This window comes from Tursiops truncatus, chromosome 2 (assembly GCF_011762595.2).
Source record: "Tursiops truncatus isolate mTurTru1 chromosome 2, mTurTru1.mat.Y, whole genome shotgun sequence".
Taxonomy (NCBI): Eukaryota; Metazoa; Chordata; class Mammalia; order Artiodactyla; family Delphinidae; genus Tursiops; species Tursiops truncatus.
Window position 1 is genome coordinate 74,923,057 of NC_047035.1, and position 27,427 is coordinate 74,950,483.

The 27,427-nt window shown below is 43.5% G+C and overlaps 1 long non-coding RNA gene across 3 annotated transcripts in view; it reads left to right on the forward strand.

Moving 5' to 3' along the window:
- The first annotated feature begins 22,565 nt into the window (after positions 1–22,565).
- LOC109552290 (uncharacterized) overlaps positions 22,566–27,427 on the forward strand; it is a 212,691-nt gene continuing 207,829 nt past the window's right edge. For 2 of the 3 annotated variants that reach the window (XR_012329419.1, XR_012329417.1), the window contains exon 1: positions 22,567–23,025. This is a non-coding gene — a long non-coding RNA (uncharacterized lncRNA). Of the gene's footprint in view, positions 23,026–27,427 lie in introns of all 3 variants that reach the window. The other variant, XR_012329416.1, reaches the window with a different exon arrangement.

A 27,427-nucleotide genomic window follows, 5' to 3' on the forward strand; every position in this document is an offset into this window, starting at 1 on the left:
GCTCTCATTACCTCCTGAACCATCGCCCCCCCGACCCCCCCACCAAGGTCCGTGGAAAAATTGGCTTCCACGAGACTGGTCCCTGGTGCCCAAAAGGTTGGGGGCCGCTGCTCTAGGGGATGGTAGAAAACTTGCTAGGAACACGTGCTTCTCCACCTTGGGGTCACTGCAACTTCTGACATGCTGAGGGTTTTAAAAGCATCAGTGAGTTCCCTTGTCTCCTTCTCCCTTCTCTACTATCCCCCCACCCATACAATGTCCCCATCCGCATCTCATTTCCATCATCTCCAGGCCCCAGTTTGGTGACATCAGGTCCTTAGGCACCATTGATCCGCCTTCTCTGAGACAGCATATGTTCCCTGGCTGCCGTGATTAAAGGGCTGGAAATGCCAGCATCTCAGAGGCTGAGATCTGGGCTCCTTACTCTTTATCACTGGTCAATATGTTATCCTCATTTGTCTGGCTAATGAAGAGCTGACTTTTCTAAGTGGATGCTTTTTTGCTGAAATGACAACTGCCGAAGAGCTAACAATAAAAGCAGAGCTCTGAAGGTGGTGTTGGCCTTTCAGACCCCTTTGGCATATCTCAGTCAAAGGGTTCCCAGGCTCAAATGTCAACATCTCAGCTTTGGCTCCCACAGTATTGGGCTTGGAGAAATTCAACAAAAACTGGGCAATATTGGTCCAACCTACCCCTTGTTCATTAGACCCAGGCTATTCTTGGAGGCATCTTGCACGTTCAAGATGGTCATAACAAGCCAACATTCAGCTTTATAGCGGTACTTCTAGCTCCACACCCACCTGATACGAATTGATGCTGCTCTTCAGTGGAGCAGACAGAGGCCACGATACCAGAAGACCTCCCCACTGCCCCCTCCCCACATGCAAAGTAGGGACTATGCTGTCTGCCTGATCTACGCAAAGACAGACCTGGACTCTCATCCCTTTGGCATGGGAGGACTCTGCCATCAATTGAGAGCCTAGGAAGACAGTGCCTGCAATATAATCGGAATGATGTCACCCTTTGACACCTTCCTCACCATCTCAGTCTTATCAGGCTGCTGTTAAAGACATATTCCTACATTTTAATATTTTAATGTTTCCCCCTTCTTGTCTGTCATTCCTTCCATTTATGTTTCTGAGCACCCACGGGGCTCCAGCCTCCTTGATCCATTTCCATTTGACTCCATTTGCATCCTTGCAAGGAAAGGACAAAAGTCCTAAAATGCAAGAATACCTGGAGGACACTGTGAGTTTGGGTCTTTCCAGCTTCTTGGCTTCATGGTTAGTCAAGTCCCCTTTCTAACTATCAGCTTCTCAGAGCTGCCTTGCTTCTCCCTGCAGCGGGGAGTTTTACAACGACTGATAGAAGGAACTTTAAGAATCTTAGAAAAACAGTCAGAGTTTCCCTCTCTTCCTGGTGGGGTGCAGCAGCAAACACACCAAAGCCAAATCTTTCTGTCTGCTCTAATTATCAGCAAGGATACAAGTCACCATGAGGAGAAAGGTAGTAAGCCTTGTATCTGAAACTCTTTGGAATTAACTGTAATCCCTTGGCTGGTGGTTTCAGCGATAGGAATGGACACAGTGGATGTGTATTTTTTTCCATCTCTTTTGTTTTGTCTCCTCTCTTTTTGTAGTTTTTGCATCTAGAGAAGCCGTAGGAGACGTGCAGGGAACATAGAGGGATTTGAAATAAGACCTCAGATTCCCACTCAGTTTTCATTTTTTCCCTCTCCGCTTTCATTTGAAACCCATTCTGAACTGAATGCCACGGACTTATTTAACCTCTGCTCTCAATTACCCCTCTCCACCCTGGATGATACCAGTGGAAATGGCCTCAGCTGCACCAAGAAGAATTTAAGGTTGATGTAAGGAAGAACTTTCTGACGGGGAATGGTATAGAATGGGTTACTCAGGGGAGTGTGTTGGAAAGGGTGACACCCTCCCCTGCCACCAAAGTTGGGCATTATCTCCAGAGACATTTCTGAAAGCTGCAAAGATTCTTTTCTGTCTTTCCAGGGACAAGATTGGCTTTACTCAGCAGCAGGGGGATAGACCCAATGGCTCAAGGTCCAAAAAGGAATCTGTGAATATTGAGATGACAGAAGAGGCAGGACCCTGGAGGCTACTGGTTAACTTCAAGCAGGATCTGGTTCCTAGGCAACACACATTTCTCTCAAAACTAACACCAGGGGTGAAATTCCAGAATTTCCAGTATGCTGCTGTGTCCTGTTACACTTACTTGGATGGACAGTCAAAGTGGTTCCTTGTCCAAATGTCAGCTTTCCATAGCCAGCACCACCACCAGTGGTAACACTGCAATGGAAGCCTTTGCAAGAACCCCGGGGGCACTCCAGAGGCTCACAGACGACTTCCTCTTTAATTCTGGGGAGAAGAGACTCACCCAAAGGGGTCTGAATCTGGGAGAGCTTCTTCCCACCGTAGGTCAAAGAACCATTTCCACGTCTGGTCCTGGGACACTGACCTACTGCATCCCCCCCAAGGGCCTGTTTCCCGTCTCTCTCCATTTCCTCTGGTTTCCATCCTGAGGCTTACTGATTTCCCATGTTCAGCATTTCTCTTTCTAAAGGTCTCATTTCCATTCTACAGCATCATTTTCAGGACAATTTCTCTGATCAGTTTTCAAGACATGTCCTCCCCTTCCTTCGAGGTGTCACGCATTTCTGATGACAATGAATTGATCACAAGGAGATGTGAGGAGTGTTCAGCTTTCTGAAGGCTGACTAGAATTTGATGAGGTTTAGGTTCCAGCCCCAGGAAACACCAACTCCTGAGCTTCCCTTCATGCCCCAGCGTAAGGAATGAAAATGATGGGCACATTTGACTGAGCTTTCCAGTCAGCCTTGAACGTGAATGACTCACTGCTGTGAGCAGTGTCTCACAGAAAGTTTACATCCAAGCTTTGTTACAGTGATTAACTATCCTGGGGGCTGTTTTGGGTTTAGCAAAGAAAGGCCTTTATTCTGGGGGGCCCCTCAATCATAGGCAAATCGGGTCAGCTCGTCAACCTAGAGTCTCACCCTAGGTGTCCTGACCTCACAGAGCTGCCCAGGGGCTATAGTGGTAGCTAGTCGAGGCCTCTGTCAGAGGCAAGCTCTGGCATGTTTACTTGGAGTTGCTGTAAATTTCATCCTTTGACCAAACACAGCTTCCATTGCTGACAGTCACACCCATAGGAAGCCCAGGGGTCTCCCTGGCTGTGTCTGGTGGCTGCCACAGACGTTGTGAGTAGCCAAATACAGGCAGTCTCATTATTTGACACCCCTGTGATCAAACCCTATCTCCAAAGAAGATAAAAAAAGAAATGTTTTAGCTCCTTAACTTCCCTCAACTTTTAAACTCTTCAACTGGTGTGACTGAATTTGTGCTACTCTCACTAGTCAAGCAACCACTTACTAACAAAGCATCAACATGAAACATGAAAAGGGTGAGGAAACTAGGCTATTATTTAGTAAAGAAGAAGTGACATCTGCTTTAAGGACAGTGGTCAGAGATTCAAACGACACTTTGCATCTCTTCCCTTCCCAGCATCACAGTATACAGAGCTCCCCACACCCTACTTCAGCCACTGAAACATCAGGATGTAAGCAAAATTGGATGCCTGCCATCAGCTAAAGCTCTCAAACAGACGGCACCAAAGTGTTGCTGTGGCAATAACCTCTGGGCTCTGCTGATTGAAAGAAAACACAATTTAATCATAGGTCCCTTGGACTCCAGCCTTGCCTTGGTAGACCTTGCAGAAGAAGAGTCCATTGTATGGAAAATCTGGCCTACAGTTACTGTCAGGAGCTCTGGAAAGATGCTCGCCCTGCACAGATATTTTCTTTGCATGGTCAGGCTGGCCTCTTCTACATTTTACTGTGTAGGGGTTACAGCTCTCAGTCCCCAGAGAGGCCCACCAAGTGCTGAGACAGGCTCCCGGCTTCTCCAGCATTCTGGAAAACCCACCACAGAGTTCTCCCTAGTGTGTTTCCAGTGAGACAACAAAGATAACACCTCCTGTCTGGTCCCCTGTCTCAGCTGCCCACTCCCAAAAAGGTGATGTCCTTGAGTCTCCCAGGAGGTTCACACGAATCCCCTTGAAGCTTTAATTAGCTAGGACCTCAGAGACTACTGAATGCAAGGGATTCCACAATATCACACGTTATTCACTATTTCTGTTGTTGCAGACATGTGCTGGTTTTGCCCCTGCTGAACAAGACACTTCTGCATGTGACAACTTCACGGCTAACCACACTGCATGTTCTTTTAGGCAGGACCTAGCCCAGGGCATTCCAAGCCAGCTGCTACCAGGGCTGCAATAACTCCTTCAATGCTGCATGCACTGCATCACTTAGTCATTTACACCCCCCGTGATCCAGTTTTTCAAGAGCTTCGACTGGGCTGTATTTTTCAGCATGCCTCTCCCAGTGCTGCATCCTCTGCTAATCACAGAAAGTAGATCTGAATAAATGAAACTCAGCAACCAGGGTGCTTAGCTTATGTCAAAAGGAGACTGGGGGGCTTTCAACAGGTTTTTCCCATTTACCCAAATTTTACAACAAGTCCATCTTCCTGGCGCTAGTTTATAAGCACCACTTTCAGAAGCCCACCAGAAACACAGAATCTCAAGAAATGCCAGTAGAAACTGCAGTTCCTTACTGTTATATATAGCACTTAAAACTTTTCCAAGTACTTAACACACATTATTACCCTTATGAAAGGGTGGGTGTATATGTGAAGGAGAGAATAAAATGCAGTATTTTCACGATTCAGAGGACAAATGAATTTTTTCCCCTTTCCTTGGATGAGCTAAGTAAAATGGCGACTCAATCAATGATTTTGGTAATGGAGGGAAAAGTGGGGTTAAATGCTCTGAGTTAACCGGACAGTTCCACTGTGGAGACCTCAGTTAGAATAGAACCTTTAAAAGAGACAAAGTGAAGGTAAAAGAAGAAAAGAAATCTGTCTGCAGATAATGAATTCTCAGGGTCCCACTATTTCAGGAGATAAATTTAGGGGAGTTTTAGTATCTACATCAGGAAGATTTATATTTGGTCTACTGAATTTGCATAGTCACAATATGCCAATTTCCTCTCTATTTTTTGGCAAACATTTCCTGGCTTTAGCTGAATCCCTCAGCCTCCTGTATTCAATTTTTCTCTCTGTACCAATAATCTCATTTAAGATGGATGATAGGAATGTTTTTGGCTGAAGGTAATTTAGTCTTTGTACAACGGAGTTCTAATCTCTCTGATGGGGATCATATCCTCCCAACGCAAGCATTAGATTTGGAAACTAACCTGGGATGTTTTGGGGTCACAAGTAATTTAAATCAGAAGAGATGTTTTGAATCCCTCCCACTCCCCACCAGGCCCTTCAGACTTACTTGGATTCACAATTAAGAGAGTTCCTTTTCCAAATGTCACTTTATAGCTGCTACTTCCACTAGTCTCACAGTCAGCGGAGGCTTTACAAAAACATGAACAGGAGCTGCTCTTTGCAGAAGAGCCCTGGGGATCAATATGGTCTCGATCCCACAACCCTGCACTAAACTACAGGTTATTTGACAACATGCCCAGAAGGCAGCTGCTGCAGGTGGGAGCTGGGCTTCCAGAGGGCAATGGAGCCCTGATATATACATACTTCATTTATTACAAATTTTAAAATTATTTTTCTTTTTCTTAGTTGCCACCTTAGTTTGGGTAAACTATCTCTTTCTCTTTTTCCCTCGTTGTCTACCCCTGGTTGGCACTCACACAGTTTTCATTTTATTGTACTTCAGGGCTAAGCTATTTCTCTGTTTTTTCTTAAAATTGTTCGCATCAACACACTAGATTCTGGTTTACTGGAAACCGATTGCAGAAGGGGAGGAGAGTGAGGGAGTTTTACAGGGCCATATTCAAGGTAGGAGTTTGAGGGTTTTTTGGTCTTTCCCAATCTGCTTCCCTATGATGGGCCGGGCAAAACAAGTACGTGCCGGTCCAGGAGAGGCTTTGGGACGTGGTCTAGAAAGGATAAAGCTCTCGGGAGCCCCACGTGGCTTCACCCTTTCATACTCACTGGGGTTGATGGTCAGGCTGGTTCCTTGCCCGAATACCAGCTTCTGGCCGGCGCTCCCCAGAGATGCACCACAGCAAAGAGCTTTACACAAACTACACACACGGAAGGCCTCTCTCTCCCCCTTGAACAGGAGCCTGATCTGCTCTCAGCACCCGAGCCTGCTGGGGACAATGGCCCGAATCTCACAAATCAGGGAGGTTTAGGACAGTGTCTCTTTGGGGCTGCCTTCTTCCTCCTTGACGAAGTCCCCTTTAGCAGTTAAAGTCCCCTTTAGCAGTTACAGACATGTACCATATTTTTATTCTCTTTGTCAGTAAAACATCTAACATCTTTATTTCCACTTCACAGAATTTTAAATTTTTTTTTTTTTTTAAATATCCTTCAGCTTTTACAGAGCTCTCCCTAAAAACAGCTGGGTTAAAAGAATCTTTCAAATCAGAATACACAAGGTCTCCTGAGTGAAGTTAAGCTGGCTTTCTCCTTGAAATTGGTGGTTTGAATCCTAGGGTCTGCTCATCTGGGACTTAATCCATTGGCTAAGACAGGAAAGGTTAGGAGTCAACGCAGAAACTCCAGGGGAAATCCTGTCCTGTGACCCCGTCTTCTCTGCACACTTATTTGGACTTATTTTTGGACTTAATCCCCCCCGCTCCCCCAAGACATTGCCAGCACTTGTCTCCCACAGGGAGCCCTCCTCAGAATCAGTTCTAGAGGACACCCACCCATGCACCCTGAAGTCTGAAAACAGACATGGTTTCTTTCTTCTGCTCAGGGAAATTTGATTGAAAAATAATTTCCAATTTTGCAAAGTGGAAAGTATTAGGAGAAAATCTGTTTGCTTCTGTTCTCCTCCTTCTCCCCCCTCCTCTTCAATAGTTTTAAACTATTCATAGAAACAGGCCCTTTAGGGTTAGAGAAATGTGGTAAGTTTCTAATCTCTTCATCTTTTTTTCCTGCTATCTATTTACTGCAGTCCTATATTTACAATCTAAATTTACATTTCATTTCCATTTGCAGAAGCTTCTAATACACTTTTTCTATGACTTCCAGAACACCATGTGTAATGATAAACTCTATTGAAATGGACCAATTCAGAAGGAGTTTTTAGGGCTGGAGGCTGACATTTCTCTCTTCCCAAGACAGGTCTGGGGGTGAGCAAGTCATTATTACTCTTCCAGGCAAGCCCAAGATAGGGGCAGTGCAGCCAACTGAGCAACTAGGCTTGCGGGGTTGACGTGCCTATGTCTAAATAACCATCTGCTGAGCGTTGCCCCTTGGGGTTAATTGAGTTTTCTTTTTAATCTAGCTCCCAAATGTCAGCTGCCCATCTTTTTAGCTCTTAGAATCTCTCTGACAGGCAAAGCTTAAGGTAAATCTCATAGATGTTTTTTGAATCTCAACCAATATTTCATCTCTGTACACATCACAAATAAAGGAACCAAAAGAAGGATGAATATAACAACTTGGGGAGAACATTTATAACTTCTCTGGGAGAGATGAGAATTATAAATAAAAGTGGAATAACATGTGCCTTTTCTGATTATCATTGCTAGTGTCTGGAGGACTGTACATATCCAGCCCAGTTTGGAAACATGGTAGCTGACTGGCCTGCCCTTTGAACTCTAGTTAGCAACTGAACACACAGGTCAGCGTGGAAACACTTGTTTTAAATCGCATGCTATTTTAGGCATAAGGGACTTCACGAAGGTCATCTGGAACTAACATAATATTCACTAGGACATCCTGATTCTAGCCTTTCTAATGTGGATACTAATTTGGCCATGAAAGTAGAAGTTTTACTTTGAGGTATCCATTGGGTAGTTGGTATCTCTTATGAATCGTAAGCAAAAGTTAAACCCCAGATGGCTGTCTGGAATGAGCTTCTGTTGTAGTAAATAGAGACTCCCTTATGGAGCAACATTTCAGCTACATTCAAGTTAATTAATCGATTTGTTTTGAGAATGGTAGGTAGCACTCAAAATCTCCCTCTGGTTATTGCAAGCGGGAGAGAAGGGTTGTTATTATATAAGATTAGAGAATCCTTCCCTGACACTTCCCAGTGTAGTGCCCCTTTTCACTGAGGGGCACAGAAATGAGTCGGTATCCAAAGGGGCTTCTATGATAAGCTCAGCCAAGGCAAGGATGAAAAAGTCCCAGTTAGAAACGTAGTGGTTAACAGCATCCTGGGGCATTTTTTTCAGCAGTTCATGATCTTTCTGACTATTTTGAATATTTGCTTTCAATCTTACCCTTTCCCTAAATATCAGCTTGTGATCAGCGTCAGCACCAGAAAATCTTACATGGCTTTACTCAACTTGGTGTGGCTCCAAGAATTTGAGAATTATGGGGATTAGACAATTTCTTCCCCTAACTGCACCAGCATGGAGGCCTTGGGAAGACAAGTAGCTCACCCGAGAGTGGTCACTCAGTCGTTTATACCAATAGGCTGTATCTCACTGTCTTCCTTTGGGTCGGGTTGCATTGCCCACCCTACGTTGCTATGTACTTTAGTCTAATATATCCTTTCTCCCTAACTGCTTTCTGCCCCGACACATTAAAACTTTAGTTCAGATTCCATTTGTCAGACACACATCTCCAACAACAACAAAAACCAGCTTTTAACATTTCCAAGGGCTTAAAGGTGTTGAAGAAACAGCCCTAAAGGGGCTCCATCAGAGGCTGCTCTCATTATCATGTTCGCCAGAAAGACCTGTGGCACCAAGTCCCCAAAGATGCTAATCACTGGATGAGTAATTCAGTGACCTTTCACTGAATTTCTAAGAATCAGTGGCTTACGTTTAGAAACAAGCCATCTTCTTTAAAACATACCTGGTCTAACACTCAGGTCGTTCCTCTTCCGAATGTCAGCTTATTAGTGGCTGTGGTACCACACGAAGACACGAGACTCTGCAAAAACTTAGCTGCCCAAACTCCCCTTACTACCTACTTAAATGTTTATCTGTCATCCAAGAATCCCCTTGATAAAAGCGCTTTTTATAATGAGGGTCTGATGGTAAAGTTTATGGACCTTCTGCGGCCCTCCTTCTTCCTTGTCACTTAGTTGGAAATGTGCCAACCTTCCCTCACAGCATGCCTGCTCTGGTAAAACAGGAGTAGGAACTGCCTCCCTCATTTAACAGAGGGATACACGAGAGGCTCAGAGGGTTCACTGATTTTCTCTTAGTCCCACGGAAAATTCTACCAGTTCTAATACGAAATTAAACTTTCTATCAGTCTGACTCCTTAGTTTAATGCTGCAGTAGCACTGTCACTCTGGTTTATTAGATAAAATAGCATGTGAGGGTAAACAGCAGAGTCCCACGGGAGGTAGGTACACATCAACGGCTGTTTCAGTTGGAATCCACCAATGGGGCTGCCATGGTTTGGACTTGCGTTATAAAAGAAAATGGAAAATTTAGGAATCAGGGTTCCAGAGAGAAATTTGGAAGCATTAGTTATTCAGACTTACATGGGCTTACTGTCAGTTTCGTTCCCTTTCCAAAGAAGAGTCTTTCAGATCCGCCCTGAGTTACACCCTCACAGACTGCTTTGCAAATACTGCCAAGGCCCTTCCACCAGGTACTGGGAACCCCGGCTCCTCCCGCTTTCCCAGAGGAAGCACAAAGGCAGAAACACAATGTTGTGCAATTACACAGTTAAATGGTCATTCCTGAAAAGGGGGTGGGGAGGACCATGGAAACAATTTAATCCATCTTTACCTAACGTTAGATTACCTTCATTAATTGACTGATTAGCTTAGTTGGTAGGCAGTTGCAATTAATTGGAATAGCTCAGGCTTTGGGGTCAGACAGACTTGGGTTTGAAACCCAGGGCGAGTCCCTTAACTTGCTGCCCCTCACTTCCCCTACCTGTAAAGTGGGGAGAATGACGCCGCACTGTGATGCTGCTGTACAGACTAGGATCTGTAGGTGGGTGGCAGTGGTCCTGCTGCTTGATCTCTGGCTTGCTTAGCTGAGAGCACACTTCTCTAGGGATTATTTTAGCAACTCTAGAGACCAAAGTGTCAGTGATTTCCCGCCCAAACATGATCCCCCCAACTGGTAAACATTTAGCTCTGGAAGCTGAGTCTCAAGAATTAAATTCCAGGCCCTCTCTCTCACTGAGTCAATCTGAAGAAGTTGCTCAACCTCTCCCTGTGCTTCTATAAAAATATAAAATATAAAAATTAAAAAAGTTCCCTTCTATAAAATGAGGATAATAACAGCACTTAACCCACACAGCTGATATAAGGGTTGACTGTGGTAATGGATCGAAAGCATGCAGCACATTGCCTAGCACATAGTAAGCAATTAATAAATCATCATTATTTTCCTCCCCAGAAGGCAAACACATGGACAATGTTCCTCTTTTCACAATGACCTAAAAATCCTAAAGTCCATGGGTACTTCTCTTCCTCTAACTGGTAAACCAGCAGAGCTGTGAGGGCAACAGAAGACCCACCAAGCAGTTTGATGAGGAGGGTAAGTGATTTTGTGAGAATTTAGCAAAAGCTGTATCCAGCTGCACCTTCATGGATGGACCGTTTTGGGGGATGTGGAGAGGGTATCTTTTAGCCAGGCAGGATTTAAATATGAGCGGAGATGGGCCAGGAAGCCACATCCCCATCAGTCACTGTAAAAAGGATCTCATATCATTTTCAAGAAGAGGGTTCAGTGCTGTCCTCCACTTACCAAGATGCACTGTGAGCTGAGTCCCTTTCCCAAATGTCATTTTAGAGCCACTGGTTTGCTGAACACAATGCTGAGGGGCTTTGCAAAAACCTGTGGGGTTAATTTAAGGAACCCAGCTTTGCAGAGCTTCCCAAGAACTAAACATTTCCTTCAGCCTCCAAGCTTTTAAGACAGGATAAGTGATGGTGTCTCTCTTTGTGGTAGCCCAGAGCTTCAGAGCTGAGAGATATGTCCAGAGATGATTGCCCCTTTAAGAGACAGGAAGGCTCAGCACGCCGATTCTGTACACACATTCTGTGGTTCAAAGTAATTGCATAGCTGATGCAATCTATCATAGAATATAAAATCCCACTGGGAGAGAAATTAGCTCTGTGGAATTTATAGGAAGTGTTTGATGGTCACAGTCAATTGTCTGAAGACAAGACCAGCATTTTCATTTTGGCTTTTTGCATCTCTGCCTCAGTCTGCAGGTGGCTGCACCTTTCCCCTCATATCAAGTTTAGCTGTTCTGACTTTAGCCACCTTTCCCCCGCAAACAGGTATGCGATGATTTTATCTCCCTTTAGAACTCTGTGGTTCTGTTTTGAGCTCGCTAAGTCTTGGATAAAGAATGTTTGGGGTTCAAATGAAGTTGCTCAGTCAAGAACCATGATGTTTTCTTTCCCTTGGGTCTGGCCTGGTCCAGAGCCATGAGCTGTCTTGGCTTTGCCCTGGACCAGGCTCAGCTGCGAGACAATGAGCAAGTTCACAAACCTCTCTGAGTTTCACTGTCCTCATTTGCAAAATTAAAGAAGTGAGTTTGGTGGTCTTTATGGACTCTCTGAGCTGTTACGCTTTGATTTGATTCTCTGGACCTAATCTATCCAAAAATGCTGTGCAAATGTATTTTTTTCCCTCAGCGCGTCTAGTCTTCCTCCCTATTTCCTAAACAAAATAAAACAAATAAGCAAAGAATAGAAAAGTAGGTCTCTACTTATTATACAGGGAAATAAAGATTTCCAAGCCTACCGTCTGCCTTAACATTAGATCTTTTTAGACGTTTGAAGTCAAAATTTTGGAACCAAATCCTCAGGGAGAAGTGTTCTTTCTTTGGAGCTTCCAGATAATTCAAAAACCAAACCAAATAAACTGACACCTTTGGTTTAAAGCTAGTACTTACTAAGTTTCACTCTCACTTGAGTCCTGGTTCCGAGTGTAAATTTCCTGTTTCCTTCCTTCCCGCAGGAGCTGAAGCCTTTACATAAACTACAGGCTCTTGCTTACCCACAGGAAAAGTGATTTGATACTTAGTCTTTTCCCAACGGATAAGGGAATTCATCATCTAGCCAAAGGTGTCAGCTCTCTGGTTGCTAGATGTTAGATGCTGAGGGGGTTTTGTTAACACTATGTCTGAAATGGAGGTACTCACCCAGGTTTACAATTAACTGAGTCCCCTTCCCAAAAGTGGGTTTCTCAGTGCTCTTCACACAGTGCCTGGGCCCTTTACCAAAAGTCCCTCTTAGTGCTGGGCTGTGACTTCCCCTTCTCTGATGCAGCCTGTCTCTAGTGTGATTAGGGGCACAGTGGGGGCCAGCTTCATGAGCAAGGTCACTTAGGGTTGCCCCTCTCTTACGAATGCAGCCCAGGACTCAGGCCATAAGCAAAGCAGGACCAACCATGATGGCGGGGGGGGGTCGTCCAAAGTTCTTTTCTGGCTTCCTGGGCAGCTGAGACCCCTGTATCCTGACTATCTTGCAGGCAATTTCTTATTGCCCACCCTGTTGTACAGATCAATAAAAACCATAACTGCCTGGTGGTTCCTCGTTAGTTTTGACCTACAAAAGGAAAGGAGACCCCTGTGGGCATCAAGGATAGGAGGGATGCCAGCCCCCCTTTTTCATTATTGGAAAGACAAAAAGTACCACTTCTTCCTATGTTGACGGCGAGCGTAATTTCAGAAATGTATGATTGATTCTTGAAAAGCTCTCCCTCCATACACTTAATAGATCAAGAAAATTTACAGTTGGGAAGAGAAACCTGCCCTACAAAATAATGAAATATGTGCTAAAGCCAATCATAAAATAACATTTTTGATTATCTTGTGTATTAGATTATCCAAGCTGTTGTGTACATTTCTTTCTCCCCTGAAGCTAAGCTACTTACTCAGGGCCACAGCTAACTGTGTCTGGGTCTCAAAGGTAAATCTGCTGTCGTTGTTCATCCATTGACAAAACCCCTCCTGCCTTAGGGCAATGATACCATCTCCTCAGAAGCTGGCCCAGATGATCCCTGGGAAAAACTGTGGGCACTTAATAAATATTTGTTAAATTGAATTGAATTGGAGTAAACATTAATCTTTTGTTCCTATTCCTTAAGGAACCCTTGAATAACTCTCTGACAATTTTCAGATGAAAAAAAAATAATTCTGCCAGATATTACTTACTGAGTTTCAAGATTCCTCTAGTCTTGGCTCCAAATGTCAGTTTCCTGTTAACCCAATTCCCACAGGAGTGAACACCTTTACAAAAAACAGAAGCATCAGCATGGTTGAAAGGGATGTGGCATCAACTTTGTTCTCCTTCCTCACTAGTCGGAGACAGCTCTCTGCCACAGGTACCCTATCTTTCCTGGGAAAGGTCTGCCCTCCTTCCCTCTGTCAGGGCAGAGGTAGGAGGGGGCAGAGTAGATTTCAGGGATGAAGATGATAAATAAGATATCGAAATGTTATCACACTATGCAGAGACGACTTCTTCTTCTTCTTTTTTTGCCAAATTAATGTTTTTTTGGTTTTGTTTTGTTTTTCTCCCCAAAGGCTGTTTTCAGCACTTTCTCTCTCCCAGATGCAATAATAACTGGATTCCAAGTTGGCGTCTGGGCACAAACCTCCAGGCTCTGATGAGTCACACACATTTCATCAAGAAATGATGCTACCTCCCACTGAAGAATTGTGCTTTGCTTTTTCCCCTTGCTGGGCAATGAGGAGTTCAAGCAACATGCAGAGGGGAATATAAACCCATAACTCTCTCAGGATAGATCTGCAGCTTCAAACATTAGCATCCTAGAATGCAAGACCTGGAAGGGAACTTAGCAGCTGCTGGGGCCAATGTCCTCAGTTTAAAGATGAAGAAGCCCAGGCCCTGAGGGGTAAAGTTGCTCAAGCCCATGCTAGTAGATAGAGGCAGAGCTGAGGCTAGAACTCAGAAAACCTAAGTCCCAATCCTGCCTTCTTCCTTCCTGTGACTCAGGAGAACAGGGATCTTCCCTGGGTAGTCCCCATCCTTAGTGGCTCTCCTGGCCAGCCCAGGTATGATTATCTCTGTTAAGCAGTGAAAAAGCCACACAAGGGAAATGTTTGGTTTCAGTGCAGTGTTTAAAATTTTAAAGAGCGGTATAGAACATCTTAATTCATTTTCAAAATTTTATTTCTTAGGCTGCAGGCCACAGCAATTGATAGTGGGGGAAATGGCCTGTGAGGTCTCAGGGAAGCCAAGGGAAAGATAGAGATTTAGAAATTTGTCCTTTACCAAAAGGATAACCAAACAGAGAGTTGGCTCTGATTAGTCTTTCTCTGCAGGACTCATTACAGGACTGACATCTAGAGCAGGGGTCTTGGCACACACAAAGTGGTGTCAAAAATATCTGTGGCAGGGCTTCCCTGGTGGCGCAGTGGTTGAGAGTCCGCCTGCCGATGCAGGGGACGCGGGCTCGTGCCCCGGTCCGGGAAGATCCCACATGCCACGGAGCGGCTGGGCCCGTGAGCCATGGCCGCTGAGCCTGCGCGTCCGGAGCCTGTGCTCCGCAACGGGAGAGGCCACAACAGTGAGAGGCCCGCGTACCGCAAAAAAAAAAAAGTCTGTGGCAGATATTGCTAATAGACACATCACACCTCTCCTCTGAGTCTAGATGTGGCCTCAGTTCTTTTTCTTAATTGAAGTATAGTTGATTTACAATATTGTGTTAGTTTCAGGTATACAGCAAAGTGATTCAGTTCTCTCTCTATGTGTATATATATATATATATATATATATATATATATATATATTTCTGATTTTTTCATTATAGGTTATTATAATATATTTCCCTCTGCTATACAGTAAATCCTTGCTGTTTATCTATTTTACATATAGTTCACAATCCTTCTTAAAACTGTGCTCCAGATAGCTACTACCAACTGCTAGCCCTTGGTAATTGAGATATAACCTGTTTGCCCTCATGCCTGGGGAATAAATGGAGAGAAGATCCTGCCGATGGCTTGAGAAATCTGGTTGGCAAGGGTCAGGCCAGGTCCCACACAGCCCCATCATGAAAGGTATCACTCACCTGGCTGGACCAAGACTGTTCCTTCCATAGGCTGCTCCAGAGGTGGCAACAGTAAAACCATGGAGTATCTCTTTGAGCTCACAGCTTGCTTTCGAACGCAGGCTTTGGGAAACAAACCGAGGTAGCGTTCTTCGTGGCTTACTCTTGCCTAAAGAGCCTTCAGCAAGATTTTTCCCCCAAACAGAGGTCCTGGGGGTGGAAGACATCTACTGGACCTTGGTCCCTCCCTGGCATGCTTCTTCTTATCGATCGACCCAGGTCGGTCCCGGGGGTCCTGGAATGGAATGTGGCACAGGAAGAAAGTGATGCGGGAACGCTTTCTCTAGACCACTCACTCCCGTTGTCACACATTCAGATATTTCTAAGCTTTTCCTTTTAATCACATTTCTATTCTTTCATAAAAAAGAGATATGTTTGTCTATATCCATCCAAAGACATTTCCCTGTGTCCTTTACTCTTGCAGTAGGCTTTTGTTTGACAGGGAAATGCCCATCAACCCTTGTTGGGTGCTATCTCATGTCCTCGAAGACAGTACTCTGAGTGACTGGGGAGGATGGGGCCTTTGGGCCAACAGAGCAGCACCTGCCAGTGTCAGGGCTGAAAGGGGATCGGGGAACAGAAGCAGCAACTTTGACTTAAGTTCGGAACAAAGAATATTTTCTTCCCCTGACCTATTTTCTGCCAAGCTCTAGTATGACCCATTTATGGAGATGGGCTAATTAGAACAGCAGAGGGCGCTGTAAGGTCAGAAACAAAGCTGCCCGCCTCAGAAGAAACTGGGAGAAAAGTCCCTTTTTTTGAGTGATAATAGTGATCAAGGTCCAAGCCTGGGACAAGAGTGGCTTGTTTACCAAATCCCTGGGACCCCGCCAGGCCTGAAGGCCTCTGTTTATTTACTTTAAACTTTTATTTATTTAAAAATTTTTTAACATCTTTATTGGAGTATAATTGCTTTACAATGGTGTGTTAGTTTCTGCATTATAACAAAGTGAATCAGTTATACATATACATATGTTCCCATATCTCTTCCCTCTTGCGTCTCCCTCCCTCCCACCCTCCCTATCCCACCCCTCCAGGCGGTCACAAAGCACCGAGCTGATCTCCCTGTGCTATGCGGCTGCTCCCACTAGCTATCTACCTTACGTTTGGTAGTGTATATATGTCGATGCCTGTCTCTCGCTTTGTCACAGCTTACCCTTCCCCCTCCCCATATCCTCAAGTCCATTTAGTAGGTCTGTGTCTTTATTCATGTCTTACCCCTAGGTTCTTCATGACACTTTTTTTTTAATTCCATATATATGTGTTAGCATATGGTATTTGTCTTTCTCTTTCTGACTTACTTCACTCTGTATGACAGACTCTAGGTCTATCCACCTCATTACAAACAGTTCAATTTCGTTTCTTTTTATGGCTGTGTAATATTCCATTGTATATATGTGCCACATCTTCTTTATCCATTCATCCAATGATGGACACTTAGGTTATTTCCATCTCTGGGCTATTGTAAACAGAGCTGCAGTGACCATTCTGGTGCATGACTCTTTTTGAATTATGGTTTTCTCAGGGTATATGCCCAGTAGTGGGATTGCTGGGTCATATGGTAGTTCTATTTGTAGTTTTTAAGGAACCTCCATACTGTTCTCCACAGTGGCCGTATCAATTTACATTCCCACCAACAGTGCAAGAGGGTTCCCTTTTCTCCACACCCTCTCCAGCATTTATTGTTTCTAGGTTTTTTGATGATGGCCATTCTGACTGGTGTGAGATGATATCTCATTGTAGTTTTGATTTGCATTTCTCTAATGATTAATGATGTTAAGCATTCTTTCATGTGTTTGTTGGCAGTCTGTACATCTTCTTTGGAGAAATGTCTATTTAGGTCTTCTGCCCATTTTTGGATTGGGTTGTTTTTTTGTTACTGAGCTGCATGAGCTGCTTATAAATTTTGGAGATTAATCCTTTGTCAGTTGCTTCATTTGCAAATATTTTCTCCCATTCTGAGGGTTGTCTTTTGGTCTTCTTTATGGTTTCCTTTGCTGTGTAAAAGCTTTGAAGTTTCATTAGGTCCCATTTGTTTATTTTTGATTTTCTTTCCATTTCTGTAGGAGGTGGTTCAAAAAGGATCTTGCTGTGATTTATGTCATAGAGTGTTCTACCTATGTTTTCCTCTAAGAGTTTGATAGTTTCTGGCCTTACATTTAGGTCTTTAATCCACTTTGAGCTTATTTTTGTGTATGGTGTTAGGGAGTGATCTAATCTCATACTTTTACATGTACCTGTCCAGCTTTCCCAGCACCACTTATTGAAGAGGCTGTCCTTTCTCCACTGTACATTCCTGCCTCCTTTTTCAAAGATAAGGTGACCATATGTGCATGGGTTTATCTCTGGCTTTTCTATCCTGTTCCATTGATCTATCTTTCTGTTTTTGTGCCAGTACCATACTGTCTTGATTACTGTAGCTTTGTAGTATAGTCTGAAGTCAGGGAGCCTGATTCCTCCAGCTCCGTTTTTTGTTCTCAAGATTGCTTTGGCTATTCGGGGTCTTTTGTGTTTCCATACAAATTGTGAAATTTTTTGTTCTAGTTCTGTGAAAAATGCCAGTGGTAGTTTGATAGGGATTGCATTGAATCTGTAGATTGCTTTGGGTAGTAGAGTCATTTTCACAATGTTGATTCTTCCAATCCAAGAACATGGTATATCTCTCCATCTATTTGTATCATCTTTAATTTCTTTCATCAGTATCTTATAATTTTCTGCATACAGGTCTTTTGTCTCCTTAGGTAGGTTTATTCCTAGATATTTTATTCTTTTTGTTGCAATGGTAAATGGGAGTGTGTTCTTGATTTCACTTTCAGATTTTTCATCATTACTGTATAAGAATGCCAGAGATTTCTGTGCATTAATTTTGTATCCTGCTACTTTACCAAATTCATTGATTAGCTCTAGTAGTTTTCTGGTAGCATCTTTAGGATTCTCTATGTATAGTATCATGTCATCTGCAAACAGTGACAGCTTTACTTCTTCTTTTCTGATTTGGATTCCTTTTATTTCCTTTTCTTCTCTGATTGCTGTGGCTAAAACTTCCAAAACTATGTTGAATAAGAGTGGTGAGAGTGGGCAACCTTGTCTTGTTCCCGATCTTAGTGGAAATGCTTTCAGTTTTTCACCATTGAGGACGATGTTGGCTGTGGGTTTGTCATATATGGCCTTTATTATGTTGAGGAAAGTTCCCTCTATGCCTACTTTCTGCAGGGTTTCTATCATAAATGGGTGTTGAATTTTGTCGAAAGCTTTTTCTGCATCTATTGAGATGATCATATGGTTTTTCTCCTTCAATTTGTTGATATGGTGTATCACGTTGATTGATTTGCATATATTGAAGAATCCTTGCATTCCTGGAATAAACCCCACTTGATCATGATGTATGATCCGTTTAATGTGCTGTTGGATTCTGTTTGCTAGTATTTTGTTGAGGATTTTTGCATCTATGTTCATCAGTGATATTGGCCTATAGTTTTCTATCTTTGTGACATCCTTGTCTAGTTTTGGTATCAGGGTGATGGTGGCCTCGTAGAATGAGTTTGGGAGTGTTCCTACCTCTGCTGTATCTTGGAAGAGTTTGAGAAGGATAGGTGTTAGCTCTTCTCTAAATGTTCGATAGAATTCGCCTGTGAAGCCATCTGATCCTGGGCTTTTGTTTGTTGGAAGATTTTTAATCAGAGTCTCAATTTCAGTGCTTGTGATTGGTCTGTTCATATTTTCTATTTCTTCCTGATTCAGTCTTGGCAGGTTGTGCATTTCTAAGAATTTGTCCATTTCTTCCAGGTTGTCCATTTTATTGGCATAGAGTTCCTTGTAGTAATCTCTCATGACCTTTTGTATTTCTGTAGTGTCAATAGTTACTTCTCCTTTTTCATTTCTAAATCTATTGATTTGAGTCTTCTCCCTTTTTTTCTTGATGAGTCTGGCTAATGGTTTATCAATTTTGTTTATCTTCTCAAAGAACCAGCTTTTGGTTTTATTGATCTTTGCTATCATTTCCTTCATTTCTTTTTCATTTATTTCTGATCTGATTTTTATGATTTCTTTCCTTCTGCTAACTTTGGGATTTTTTTGTTCTTCTTCCTCTAATTGCTTTAGGTGCAAGGTTAGGTTGTTTATTCGAGATGTTTCCTGTTTCTTAAGGTGGGAATGTATTGCTATAAACTTCCCTCTTAGAATTGCTTTTGCTGCACCCCATAGATTTTGCATCATCGTTTCTCCATTGTCATTTGTTTCTAGGTATTTTTTTATTTCCTCTTTGATTTCTTCAGTGATCACTTTGTTATTAAGCAGTGTATTGTTTAGCCTCCATGTGTTTGTATTTTTTACAGATCTTTTCCTATAATTGATATCTAGTCTCATAGCATTGTGGTCAGAAAAGATACTTGATACAATTTCAATTTTCTTAAATTTACCAAGGTTTGATTTGTGACCCAAGATATGATCTATCCTGGAGAATGTTCCATGAGCACTTGAGAAAAATGTGTATTCTGTTGTTTTTCGATGGAATGTCCTATAAATATTAATTAAGTCCATCTTGTTTAATGTATCATTTAAAGTTTGTGTTTCCTTATTTATTTTCATCTTGCATGATCTGTCCATTGGTGAAAGTGGGGTGTTAAAGTCTCCTAGTATGAATGTGTTACTGTCGATTTCCCCTTTTATGGCTGTTAGTATTTGCCTTATGTGTTAAGGTGCTCCTATGTTGGGTGCATAAATATTTACAATTGTTATATCTTCTTCTTGGATCGATCCCTTGATCATTATGTAGTGTCCTTCTTATCTCTTCTAATAGTCTTTATTTTAAAGTCTATTTTGTCTGATATGAGAATTGCTACTCCCACTTTCTTTTGGTTTCCATTTGCATGAAATATCTTTTTCCATCCCCTTACTTTCAGTCTGTATGTGTCTCTAGGTCTGAAGTGGGTCTACTGTAGACAGCAAATATATGGGTCTTGTTTTTGTATCCATTCAGCCAATCTGTGTCTTTTGGTGGGAGCATTTAGTCCATTTACATTTAAAGTAATTATCGATATGTATGTTCCTATTCCCATTTTCTTAATTGTTTTGGGTTTGTTATTGTAGGTCTTTTTCTTCTCTTGTGTTTCTTGCCTAGAGAAGTTCCTTTAGCAGTTGTTGTAAAGCTGGTTTGATGGTGCTGAACTCTCTCAGCTTTTGCTTGTCTGTAAAGGTTTTAATTTCTCCATCAAATGTGAATGAGATTCTTGCTGGGTAGAGTAATCTTGGTTGCAGGATTTTCTCCTTTGTCACTTTAAATATGTCCTGCCAGTCCCTTCTGGCTTGCAGAGTTTCTGCTGAAAGATCAGCTTTTAACCTTATGGGGATTCCCTTGTGTGTTATTTGTTGTTTTTCCCTTGCTGCTTTTAATATGTTTTCTTTGTATTTAATTTTTGACAGTTTGGTTAATATGTGTCTTGGAGTGTTTCTCCTTGCTTTTACCCTGTATGGGACTTTCTGTGCTTCCTGGACTTGATTAACTATTTCCTTTCCCATATTAGGGAAGTTTTCAAGTATAATCTCTTCAAATATTTTCTCAGTCCCTTTCTTTTTCTCTTCTTCTTCTGGAACCCCTATTATTTGAATGTTGGTGCGTTTAATGTTGTCCCAGAGGTCTCTGAGACTGTCCTCAGTTCTTTTCATTCTTTTTTCTTTATTCTGCTCTGCAGTAGTTATTTCCACTATTTTATCTTCCAGGTCACTTATCCATTCTTCTGCCTCAGTTATTCTGCTATTGATCCCAAATAGAGTATTTTAAATTTCATTTATTGTGCTGTTCATCATTGTTTGCTTCATCTTTAGCTCTTCTAGGTCCTTGTTAAATGTTTCTTGCATTTTGTCTATTCTATTTTCAAGATTTTGGATTGTCTTTGCTATCATTATTCTGAATTCTTTTTCAGGTAGACTGCCTATTTCCTCTTCATTTGTTAGGTGTGGTGGGGTTTTATCTTGCTTCTTCATCTGCTGTGTGTTTTTCTGTCTTCTCATTCTGCTTATCTTACTGTGTTTGGGGTCTCCTTTTTGCAGGCTTCAGGTTCGTAGTTCCCATTGTTTTTGCTGTCTGTCCCCAGTGGCTAAGGTTGGTTCAGTGGATTGTGTAGGCTTCCGGGTGGAGGGGACTAGTGCCTGTGTTCTGGTGGATGAGGCTGGATCTTGTCTTTCTGGTGGGCAGGTCCACGTCTGGTGGTGTGTTTTGGGGTGTCTGTGGACTTATTATGATTTTAGGCAGCCTCTCTGATAATGGGTGGGATTGTGTTCCTGTCCTGCTAGTTGTTTGGCACAGGATGTCCAGCACTGTAGCTTGCTGGTCGTTGAGTGAAGCTGGGTGCTAGTGTTGAGATGGAGATCTCTGGGAGATTTTTGCCATTTGATATTATGTGGAGCTGGGAGGTCTCTTGTGGACCAGTGTCCTGAAGTTGGCTCTCCCACCTCAGAGGCACAGCACTGACTCCTGGCTGTAGCACCAAGAGCCTTTCATCCACACGGCTCAGAATAAAAGGGAGAAAAAGTAGAAAGAAAGAATTAGTAGAAGTAGAAAGAAAGAAAGGAGGGAGGGAGGGAGGGAGGAAGGAAGGAAGGAAGGAGGGAAGGAGGGAAAAAAGAAAGAAAGAAGATAAAATAAAATAAAGTAAGATATAATATAATAAAGGTATTAAAATAAAAAAATAATTATTAAGAGAAAAAAAAGAAAAAAAAAAAAGGACGGATAGAACCCTAGGACAAATGGTGGAAGCTAAGCTATACAGACAAAATCTCACACAGAAGCATACACATACATACTCACAAAAAGAGGAAAAGGGGAAAAAATCATAAATCTTGCTCTCAAAGTCCATCTCCTCAATTTGGGATGATTTGTTGTCTAAATGAGGGAAGGAAGGAAGGAAGGAAAGAAAGAAAGAAAGAAAAAAGAAGATAAAGTAAAATAAAATTATTACAATAAAAAATAATTACTAAGAAAAAAATTAAAAAGAAAATAACAGAGAGATAGAACCCTAGGACAAATGGTGGAAGCAAAGCTATACAGACAAAATCTCACACAGAAGCATACACATACACACTCATAAAAAGAGGAAAAGGGGAAAAAATCATAAATCTTGCTCTCAAAGTCCACCTCCTTAATGTGGGATGATTCGTTGTCTATTCATGTATTCCACAGATGCAGGGTACATCAAGTTGATTGTGGAGCTTTAATCCGCTGCTTCTGAGGCTTCTGGGAGACATTTCCCTTTCTCTTCTGTGTTCTTACAGCTCCCAGGGGCTCAGCTTTGGATTTGGCCCCGCCTCTGCGTGTAGGTCGTTGGAGGGCGTCTGTTCTTCGCTCAGACAAGACGGGGTTAAAGGAGCCGCTGATTCGAGGGCTCCGGCTCACTCAGGCCTGCGGGTGGGAGGGGCACGGAGGGCGGGGTGAGCATGTGGCGGCAGAGGCCGCCGTGACGTTGCACCAGCCTGAGGCGCGCCGTGCGTTCTTCCGGGGGAGTTGTCCCTGGATCCCGGGATCCTGGCAGTGGCGGGCTGCACAGGCTCCCAGGAGGGGAGGTGTGGAGAGTGACCTGTGCTCGCACACAGGCTTCTTGGTGGCGGCAGCAGCAGCCTTAGCGTCTCCTGCCCGTCTCTGGGGTCTGCGCTTTTAGCCGCGGCTCGCGCCCGTCTCTGGAGCTCCTTTAAGCAGCGCTCGTAATCCCCTCTCCTCGCGCACCAAGAAACAAAGAGGGAAGAAAAAGTCTCTTGCCTCTTCGGCAGGTCCAGACTTTTCCCCGGACTCCCTCCCGGCTAGCCGTGGCGCACTAACCCCCTGCAGGCTGTGTTCACGCCGCCAACCCCAGTCCTCTCCCGGCGCTCCGACCGAAGCCCGAGCCTCAGCTCCCAGCCCCGCCCGCCCCGGCGGGTGAGCAGACAAACCTCTCGGCCTGGTAAGTGCCGGTCGGCCCTGACCCCCTGTGCGGGAATCTCTCCGCTTTTCCCTCCGCACCCCTGTTGCTGTGCTGTGCTGTGCTGTGCTCTCCTCCGTGGCTCCGAAGCTTTCCCCCTCCGCCACCCGCAGTCTCCGCCCGCGAAGGGGCTTCCTAGTGTGTGGAAACGTTTCCTCCTTCACAGCTCCCTCCCACTGGTGCAGGCCCCGTCCCTATCCTTTTGTCTCTGTTTATTCTTTTTTCTTTTGCCCTACCCATGTATGTGGGGTTTTTTTTTTGCCTTTTGGGAGGTCTGAGGCCTTCTGCCAGCGTTCTGTAGGTGTTCTGTAGGAGTTGTTCCACGTGTAGATGTATTTCTGGTGTATCTGTGGGGAGGAAGGTGATCTCCGCGTCTTACTCTTCCGCTATCTTCCCGGAAGCCTCTGAAAGCCTCTGTTGAGTGGTGGTTTTGGGCTAATGAAAGTCAGCCCAGGGCGCTCACTGACTGCGGAAACTGCTGAGATGCAGACATCAATAGGTTTAAGGGAGATGGGGTAGGGAAGTTCAAGGAGAATACATCTGTAATAGGTCATTAAATCTTGAGTCTCTCTTAGCCCTAAACTTTGGCGGTCACTCTCTTGTACATTGTGGTCTCCCATGAACAAGCCTGTTGAAACCTTTGGAAGACATAGGACAGTGGGCTAGCAGGCTCATTTCCCATGTTCCCAGTGCTCTTAGGGGTTTGGGATGAGCACAGCTGGCTCAGGTCTCGGGAGAGTGCAGAGCTCTATGACACACTTACAGCAATGACAGCAAATGAAAGATGTGAGTCACTTTTTTTTTGCCATCGATTGGTACAACATGGTTTGGGTTTTTTTTTGCCAGATTTCACAACTTTATATTTTAGATTTACTCAGCATCTTATTTCTGAACGTCTTTGATGAGACTCAAGTTCTTAGGAAATTTATTCATCAGTCTATTTCATATAAATGACAATAGCAACAGCAATGCCTAGCGTTCTTAGATCATTTGCTGGGTGTATTGCATGTGTTATTTCATTTAATTATCCAACAGTCCTGTGAAAAAGGTATTATTATTATCATCTTCATTTTACAGATGGAGAAAGTGAGGCTTGGAGGGGTTAGGTCGTGTTTGGGGTCACACAGCAAGTACATGCTGGAGCTGATAGGAACCCAAGCAGTCTGGATCCGGAACCCCACTCCTTAACCATGACACTGCACTGCTGTTCTGAGAAGTGCCCTTCCTGAAGGGATGCCTTTCAAGGAGTGTTGGAAGGACATCATGGTGGGGAGTTTCATGATGTGCCACGCAAGGAGGTCTCCATGTGAAGGATTGGGGAGAGGGCTTGTCCCTCTGAGTGAGGGTTTTGAAGCCCTTTCCTCTGTTCTCGGGTATGGGCAGATGTAACTGAGGTTGGGCCATCAGAAGAGGAGCAGCAGTTTAATTTGTTAACTGTTATACTGCCTAGATCAGGAAGGGAACACTCAGCTCTCATGAATATCATGCCTGGCAACACCTTTAGAACAAGGACAGACTCCCAGAGACTGACTGGGGGCTGCTAGAGCCCGTGAAATATCTGAGAGTGGGAAGTTCTGAAGTGGCCTTCTCCCCAGCAGAGGGGCTGGTGCCTTTGAGAGGGGACACCTGCCTGCAGGGGGCAGTGCAGGCCTGGCAGCAGCTGATCAGAGAGAGCAGCCCCGTTGCTGACCCTGCCTCTTCCACAGCTGAGGGCCTGGGGATGCTCACACGGACTGCAGACTTCCTGGTGTGCACTTTTGCTAATCTTCACGACAAGGGCTACCAGATAAAATGCAAAATTTCCAGTGAAATTTGAATTTCGGATAAACAACGAATACCTTTTTAGAGTAAATATATCCTAAATATGGCAAGTCCCAATTATTACTTAAAAGTTTTTTTGTTTTTCATTTGAAATGGAAACTTAACTGGGTGTCCTGTGTTTTTATTCACTGAATCTGGCAACCTTACTATTTACAATAGGCAAGACATGGAAGCAACCTTAATGTCCATCAACAGAAAATGGATAAAGAAGATGTGATATATATGTGTGTGTGTGTATATATATATATATATATATATATGTATATATATATATATATATAAAATGGAATACTACTCAATCATAAAAAAGAATGAAATAATGCCATTTGCAGCAACATTGATAGACCTAGAGATTATCATACTAAGTGAAGTAAGTCAGAAAAAGACAAATATCATGTGATATCACTTAAATGTGGAATCTAAAAAATGACAAAAGTAAACTTATTTATGAAAGAGAAACAGATTCACAGACATAAAAAACAAATTTATGGTTACCAAAGGGGAAAGGGGTTGGGGGAGGGATAAATTAGGAGTTGGGATTAGCAGATACAAACCACTATATATAAAATAGATAAACAACAAGGTAATACTGTATATAGCACAGGGAACGATATTCAGTACACTGTAATAATGCATAATGGAAAAGAATATGAAAAAGAATATATATATATATAAAACTGAATCACTATGTTGCACACCAGAAACTAACACAACACTGTAAATCAACTATACTTTGATAAAAAAAATTTAAAACAAATTTGGCAAACTTATCCATGCCATTGGTGAGTTTTTAAGTGGACAAAGTTATATTCCTTTGTTCACAAATATTTGTTGGTTGTCAATTACGTGGCAGACACAGTCCTAGGGGCTGGGACGGATCAGTGAACAGATAAGCAAGGCCCTGCCTTCATGCAGGCCCTGCCTACATGATGGTGTATATGTATGTGTATATGGGGTGAGAAGGGAAAGACAAATAATAAACGTGTAGAAACCTGATGATGACAAATAGTGATGTGAGGGAAAATAAGAGGTGAAATCGAGGGTGACTCTGGGTACCCAGGTGAGTGACTAATTTACTTGCCAGGGAAAGCCTCTTTGAGCTGAGATTTGTGAAAACCTGGAAGCAGAGTTTCAGGGACCTAGAAGAGGGAGGCAGGTAGAGGAGCAGAGGAAGGCCACAGCTGCTGAAGGGGAGTGACAGAGGCAGGAGAGGACGTGCAGGGAGATTGGACAGAGGGCAGAGATCCCACCATGTGCAGTGGGTCACAGGTCCAGGAAGGGAGGCCCTGCTGGCATCATGAGATTTACATTTTATAAAGACCTGCAGAGGAGATGGTCCAGGGGCAAGAGCAGAAGCAAGGGGACCTGACAAGGGGCGTTATTGCCGTGGTCCTGACAAGAGATGGTGGTGTTGGTGGGAGGTGGTGGGAGTGGCGGTGGAGAGAAGTGGATGCACTGGAGACACACTTCATGGTGCAACTGACAGGCCTTCCTGATGAATTGGAGGTGAGGGACCAGGGAAACAAAGGAACTCCGGAAGTACTCCTAGAAACACTCCTAGGTTTGGGGGAGCCACTTGGCCTTCTATTTTTTAGGGCAGTGCTTCCCAGTAGTTGTCATGTCTTGGCTTACCCAGAAGACAATATTTGTATTGAGATGTAGCCGGGAGGGGCTGGCCTCCGGGGCTCCAGCCACCCCAGGTCCCAGTGTCCACTGTGAGCACTGTCTCAGCGAGCCTGTAACCCACTCACGGCAGTTCACCCACTGGGAAGGTCTGCTTCCGGGGGGGAGAAGTTTCCAACTGGAGCCAAGTGTATGCTGCAGAGGGAGAGATGGAAATCAAGCTGTGGGAAGTGCAGTGAGCGTTCTCAGGACCACAGCACTCCCTCAAGCATGAGAAATAGAAGAGTTCAATATTTTGTAGTAACTGTCAGTGGAGTGCAACATTTAAAAATTGTATAAAAAAAACCCAAAAAACATAACAACAACAACAACAAAAATAAAAGAGTTCTAGAATTCAGGGCTAGGGCAGATTTTAGAAATGACCTCATCCAACCCTCTCCTTTTTCTTTTTACACAAATATGTAAGACTAGGTTAAGGTCCTCATTCATTTATCTCATGTATAGAGTACTCCAGGTGTGTGCAGCTGTGCTAGTGCTGTGTGACAGTGCTACTCAAAGTGCGATCCTGGACTGGTACCCGGTCTGTGACCAGAGGATGCGGAAATGGAGGATAAGCCACTTTTAGGGCAATTTGATATCGAAGTATGTGATCATTGGACTTGCAGTCTCTCTTTCTTTTTTAAAAACTAATTCATTTTCATTGTGTTTTACAAAAAGATTAGTACAGGATGGATTGAGGACCACAAAAACAATAACAACAACTTTTCCTGGGTTGGAAGCATGCGCCCCAGAGAATAACAGCTAATTCAGTCACGTGACCGTCAGGGCTGCCCTGCTCCCCTCACTTCCCTCCCATCTCCTTCCCTTCAGAAGCACTGAGACGGTCTCAGAGATTTAAGGAGCCCAGTTTTATTCTATATCCTCCTCCCTGATATGAAAA